This window comes from Nannospalax galili, unplaced genomic scaffold, assembly GCF_000622305.1.
Source record: "Nannospalax galili isolate Female #2095 unplaced genomic scaffold, S.galili_v1.0 scaffold140, whole genome shotgun sequence".
NCBI lineage: Eukaryota > Metazoa > Chordata > Mammalia > Rodentia > Spalacidae > Nannospalax > Nannospalax galili.
The window spans coordinates 583092-590664 of NW_008352267.1; positions in this window are offsets into that span (position 1 = coordinate 583092).

Below are 7573 nucleotides of genomic sequence, written 5' to 3' on the forward strand. Positions count from 1 at the left end.
CGTTTCTGGACACTGTGGTCAACTGCAGTCAATGTGCACATACCCACACATAGATACACATATACACCAAAGTAAAAATAATATAAATCATAAAAAATAATACATGAGCAGCTCAATTTAAAATAAAGCATGAAAGTTATGGAGAAACAACCTGGCATATGCTGCATGTCCTTAATACCAGTGCTTGGAAGAGAGAGAAGCAGGTGGCTCTCTGAATTCTAGTTCAAGGCCAGCCTGGTATATATGAGAGAGAGAGAGAGAGAGAGAGAGAGAGAGAGAGAGAGAGAGAAAAAAGAGAGAGAGAGAGTTATGAAGAACCATTTCATAAATGGGGTTATAAGGCTTTGAGGCTGAGTTTGGACAACTGATTGATTTTTCTCCCTTAGCTACTTGCATCGCATACTTCAAAACTGTGAGAATTTGACTTCTGGGAGGAGGCTTCCAGGTCATTTCCAGGTCCATTTTTCCAAGTCCTGTGCCTAAAGTATATCCTGTCTTCAGCAACAGGATCGAAGAACCATTTCATAAATGGGGTTATAAGGCTTTGAGGCTGAGTTTGGACAACTGATTGATTTTTCTCCCTTAGCTACTTGCATCGCATACTTCAAAACTGTGAGAATTTGACTTCTGGGAGGAGGCTTCCAGGTCATTTCCAGGTCCATTTTTCCAAGTCCTGTGCCTAAAGTATATCCTGTCTTCAGCAACAGGATCTTACCTTCAGGTTTTGGGGGTAATCAAGAGCTATGGCCTGTGTTATTTTAGGAGTCTCCTGGAGTATCCTGACTAACAAATCAAAGGGTGATTTCTCCTGTCTGGCATTATGTTTCTTGTTTTTTTTTTTTATTTATATAATATTTTTATTTTATGTATATGAATGTTTTGCCTGCATGTAAGTAAGTGCACCCGTGTCGTCCAATGCCTGCAGAGGACATAAAAGGCTGTTGGATCCCTTGAAACTGGAGTTACAGACAGTTGTCAGCTGCCATGTGGGTGCTGGGATTAGAACCTGGGTCTTCTGCAAGAACAGTCAGTATTCTTAACCACTGAACTATCTCTCCATCCCTGTGTTTCTTGTTACATAGCCTTCACCTGTAAACATACCCTCACATACAGATATTGTATGTGTATTTTTCAGTAGGCTTTTGAACTACCACATTTTCCTCTGCTTTTTCACATCACCTAAGCACTATTTGTTTCTCATTCCTCTCTTTCTGTAACCCTCCCTCCTTGCTCCCCACTGAAAATTAATTGTTTTGATTATAGTTCTTTGGTTTAACTTTTTGAGACATATTTAGACACATCTGACTATGTTGTTGAAGCTGGCTTCGGGATCCTCCTGCCTCAGCCCTCCAAGTGCTGGGATTACAGGCATCTGTCACCACAACCACACAGAAAGATGATGTCCACTTTATAATTAGCTTTGGACTATGGACATGACTCAACAAGCAATAATTTGCCATGCAAATCTGTTGAATTGAGTTCAATCTTCAAAATACACAGTGGAAAGAGAGGACCAATTTTTAAACAATATCCCTCTAACTACCACATAGCCATTGTGCCATGCATGCACTCACAGTCATGCTAACACACACAATTCTAATAAAATTTTATACACTATTTTATTTATTTTTTAAATTTTATTTTGTGTGTATACATGTACTGCCTGCATGTATGTAAGTGAAACTGTATCAAGCCCACAGAGGTCAGAAGAAGGCATTGGATCCCTTGGAACTGGCAGTACAGACAGTTCTTAGCTACCATCTGTGCGTTGGGAACCAAACCTGGGTGCACTGCAAGAACAACCAGTGTTCTTGATCACTGAGCCATCTCACCACCCCCCAAAATAATATTTTAAAAGATAAAATTAAGTTTTAGCTATATTTGTTTCTAGTGAAACAAATGAATTTCCATCAACAAAGGTATAAATACACTTCCCATCCTCATGCCAAACAGACTTTCTAGTATATTTTTGTATCACATATCAGCACTGTCATACAAACATGTTCACACAAACATTTTGTTATTGCTTCATTTAGTAATTGCTAGTCTGTTGTTGACATATTCTGCCGTGTTAAGAATACTGATAATTTTTTTTCTGTTAATTAATGATAAACTAAGATATTTGGTTCTTGATTTTTACAATTTGATGCTAATTTCAATACAAAATGATACATCTAATTAAGGTACGTGTTTCAGTTTTAAAGTGTTATGCCTAATACAATGCAGTGTTGTATTTTCTCAAATTGAAATAAGGGAAAATTGCTCCTGATTTACACTGATCATAATCATAAGAATTCCTTTGACAGTTATAGTAGCTATTAAACTTAAGACCATAACTTCCCTCAAAATATTCACCAACAAAAAATTGTTTAATTAAAAATACCTGTATTACTCTTTGCATTTGGAGAGAATTACATAACTTTGTGTCATTGCACAATCAATTTAATATAGAAAAATAAATGGAAAGTTTAATCATTTTATCTAAAACAAACTGAAAGAAAAGGAAGAAAACTGACAAAGTGTCCATGTAAGATTACTACAATACTTCTTTAATATAGACTCCATGATGTTTAAATCTCTGAATACATGAAATGTGAATGAAAAAGCATTATTAAGATAAGAAATTTTCCAATTACCATCCTAAAATGAAAAATAGTGAACATACTAATTTCTTAATAATTTCTAAGGTGTGTTGTGTTCAATAACTCTTTATGACTAAATTTCTCAAAATTCAATAAAGATGGAAGTTTGCTATTTAAAATGTGTTTGAATGTGATGATGAGATTAAATTATTATAAATTACATAGCAGAATGTATCATTCCCATTTTAATTCATTAATTTGCAAGTATTCTTTCACCACTGTTTTGTAATGATATTATATAAGTAGAACATCCTAATAGTTGTATAATATACTCTAGAATATCTCAAAAACCTTACAGAATCCTGATCAAAAATTCATTATAGAACAAAATCCAATACTCTATAAATTCTTTTAATTATTTTTATTAGTGCTCATACTTTGATTTTATTAAAGTACTTGTTAATATTTAGCTTTCATAAAGATAAATTTCACTCTTAAAATGTGGGTATAAACAAAAAAAATTGGGTGTTTGTAAATATATTAACCTAGATGTTTGTGTGCACAGATATTGTTTGGTTTGTCTTTCTATAGTGTTGAATTTGTTTTCACTTAAATAATTACTATACTAATATTTTTCCATTTCTAACAAAATATGAATCATATGGGTTTTCTTTCTTTTCAAAATGCTTTCAACTAATTTGTTATAAGAATGAAGAGTGCAAGAACATGATTTGATCAAATATGACTCATAAACCAAAATATTTAGGTGATGTCTGTACATTGATTAAAAGCATGAAATATTCGATATGTATGTAAACATATTAAAGCATGAAATATTTGACATGTATGCATGAATGCATTCACATAAACACATGCACACAGAAAAACACATGCACACATTATATATGTATATATATATATGTATAGTTCATCAATATCACTGACTGTAAGATTACATTCCTATAAACACCCAATTTTCAAAGAAAAATTTTACTTCACAACATTCTCCATTTGAAAAGTATCTTTTAAAAAGACTAAGAAACTTTCACTTTTTCAAACATCACAAATTTCTAGCCTTTTATACTTTGTTTTGGGGGCCAATTATTTATTACTGACTGCTGATGTTGTTAATGAAGATCACAGTTAATGATTCTTTGAGACACTTTTTAAGCACTTTCAAGCACATCAGAAATCCAATTATATTTAAGTTGTTTGTAGACTATTGCCTTTCGAAGTCATCAGTGATTCAAAATGGGCTCTGTCAGTGCACTGTCATATTAATGGGTAGGTTTCTACCTTGGAAAGCATGCTCACAACACTCATTACTGACAGAAAAGAAATCAAACTTTGTAATTTTACATGTGAACACTGTTTATCAGTTGAAGCAAATTCTATGTAGATTTTTAACAAATTTCAGTTCAATTTATTTCTAAACATTAATTTATGACTTCTTATGAAAATTTTTTTAATAATTACAACTCATGGAGATCACATGACTGGCAACTATATAAAAATACAATAGGCATCTAACTTCACAAAAATCAAGTTTTATTTTGTTTTGTCCTCATAACCCAAAAACATAGGACTTAAATGCCACTTGAACTATATTTTTAAATAACACATTTCTGTTTTACTTTTTAAAAACAGGGTGTTTTATTAATTAAATTTATTCTCATTGAAAATATCATGCATGTACAAATGCATTCTAATTACTCTAGCATTCCACTCTCTCTCCTCGTCCCTCCTCCCCATAAGTAACTTTTCCACATTCGTGTTCTTTTTGTTTTTGTTTGTTGTTGTTGTGTGGCCCATTTAGTTAAATCAAGGACATTTGTGTGACATGTAGATTGGAGCTATCCACTGGTGCCTGTTGGGTAATTTGTGTGTACACAATTTAAGGCACTGACTTCCTCCTTTCCCTGAATCTATCCTTAGTACTTAGTCTAGCTGTTGGGGTAGGGCCCCCTGGTACTTTCTTCCTTCCTTACCTGAATATTAATAGTCATATTCTTGTCCAGACCAAATGCATCTGTAGTTGTTAAAATTTTTTTGTTTTTTAACCCTCCTGTTACCGTTGGAAGCTTGGTGGCTGACCTGTGGTTAAGCAACTGAAATCTATGACTCTTGCTCTCCCAGAATCATCAATATTCAATACTCGGGAAGGGTAGGGTTAAAGGAGTGTGCTCTGTGGGGAGCCGCCTGCCGTCCCTGCAGGCGCCATTACAAGATGGTGCTCACATCCGGTTCATGCTGAGCAGTAAATAAGTCAGTACACATGCCCGAAGTAATTTTCCACCTTCTGGTCTCTGCCTACCTCGTGGCGTGATATGGGCTGATGAGTTTGCGACCAATCAAGAGTTGCCACGTCCAAGACGGGCTTACTAACCTATATAAGGGCTGGGTTTCCGACATTCGGGGTCTTCGCCCTGTAAGCTTATGCTCTCCCTCTCAAGATGCATTAAAGCTTTTCTGCAGAAGGATCCTGAGTGTGCCGCGTCGTTCTTGCTGGCGAGACGATAGCGTGGGACAACTGGTGCGACCCGGGAATTCGACCAAACCATCGTCAGCACCATCGGAGACCCCTTGAGTTCAAGGAGGATTCAGAACTGCAGGTAAGGACGTTCAGAGAGGTATGTTTTTTCTGGACTTTGGCTTGAACCTGTTTCCACCTTGGAAAGGTAGCTTTGAGGCCTTGGTTATCATTCTGGGAGCACTTATAGTTTTGTTGTATAAAACATGCCAGGCCGTTGTGGCGGAAAGTCGAAATGTTCTTGAGGAAGTCCAGGATAGCATGTCAGAAACTGAACGCAGTGAGAGGTTAGGTGCACGAAAAAAGAAACGGGCCCCAAATAAGGAAAATGGCCCTCCCGGAAGGTCTGTTGACAAGGGAGCGTATTTTAAAGAGCCTAGAGATTCTTTGCCTGTCGAGAGGCCGGACAAAGGGACTAGTATATACCCCGTCCGAGAACTAAAGGCTCTGCAATTAAGTAGTTCAGGAAGCCCCGGGAGCTCTGAGGACGAGAGCCTTGACCCGGAGGAGGAGGCGGAGCTAGATGAGGAAGTAGCGAAGTATGAGGAAGAAAGATATCATCCAGTCCTCCCTTTACCTGTCAACCTATGGGGACGGGATGTTATGCACGACCTCGGGCTTACTCTGTCCAATGAATATTCACCACAAGCAATCCAAATTATGAAGAAAATGGGGTATGAGAGAGGAAAAGGGCTGGGGTGTTGTGAACAGGGGTGTACAGAACCCATAGCACCCAACCCAAATCAAGGCAGACAAGGCCTGGGTTTTTCCTAGGTGCCACTGAGGCAGTACGGCCCATACCATGGAAAACGGAGGCTCAGGTGTGGGTTGCTCAGTGGCCTTTGACCTCCGAAAAATTGGCTGCAGTAACTGATCTGGTCACTGAGCAGCTGGCTTTGGGGCATATAGAGCCATCTACCTCCCCTTGGAATACCCCGATTTTTGTGATAAAAAAGAAATCTGGAAAATGGAGGTTATTACATGACCTAAGAGCTATTAATGAGCAAATGTATCCCCTTGGGGCAGTGCAGCGGGGACTTCCGGTCCTCTCTGCTCTGCCTAAGGATTGGAACTTAATCATTATAGATATAAAGGACTGCTTCTTTTCTATCCCCCTGCATGTCTCTGACAGGCAGCGCTTTGCTTTTACCATCCCTTCAATTAATCATATGGAGCCAGATAAGAGATTTCAATGGAGAGTGCTGCCTCAAGGGATGGCCAACAGTCCCACCATATGTCAACTGTATGTACAGGAGGCTCTAAAGCCTATTAGAGAAAAATTTCCTGCGATAACTATTATTCATTACATGGATGATGTGCTCATGTGTCATCAAGAGCGAGAGACCCTTGAAAAAGCTTACCCACAGCTGGTGAAAGCTTTGCAATACTGGGGACTTCAAGTCGCCACTGAAAAGGTCCAGTTTTCTGATACAGGCCAATTCCTGGGCACTGTTATTCTCCCTGATGTGATTCGTCCACAAAAGATAAAAATTTATAGAAAAGATTTGTGCACTTTAAATGATTTCCAAAAATTATTGGGAGATATTAATTGGCTTCGCCCATTTCTCAAAATTCCCACAGCGGATTTAAAACCTCTTTTTGACATTTTGGAGGGGGACACCCATATTACTTCCCCTCGATCCTTGACCCCTGCTGCGGAAACAGCACTCCTCCTAGTAGAGGAGGCAATAGAGAAAGCACAGTTACGTCGCATTAACAGCTCTCAACCTTTTTGTCTCTATGTTTTTAAAACAAGAAAGCTGCCCACTGCGGTTTTATGGCAGGAAGGACCCCTGTTATGGGTTCACCCGAACGCTTCCCCCCAAAAAATAATTGACTGGTACCCCACGGCTATAGCTCAACTTGCACTTAAAGGCTTAAAATTGGCTATAGAACACTTTGGCAAGCACCCTACATCTATCTTGGTCCCCTATAATTCCTCTCAGGTGCAAACATTAGCTGCCACCTCAAATGACTGGGCCATACTAGTTACCACCTTCTCGGGGAGAATTGATAATCACTATCCAAGGCATCCTTTGCTGCAGTTTGCAGCCCTCCATCCTGTAGTCTTTCCCCGAGTTACATCTCCCATTCCACTGAAAGAGGGATTGATGATATATACAGATGGCTCCAAGAATGGGAAGGGGGCATATGTCATGGGTTCCAAGGTGTTCTCACGACAATATGCAGAAACCTCTCCTCAAATAGTAGAATGTCTGGTTGTGTTGGAGGTTCTTCAAAAGTTTTCAGGTCCTCTTAATATTATTTCTGACTCATCCTATGTAGTTAATGCAGTTGCTGTGCTAGAGACAGCTGGTGTTATAAAACCAACCAGCAGGGTGGCTGCCCTTTTTCAGAAAATACAAGATTGTTTATTTAAGAGGAGTACACCCTTTTATATTACACATATTAGGACCCATTCGGGCCTCCCTGGACCAATGGCCCTTGGCAATGATTTAGC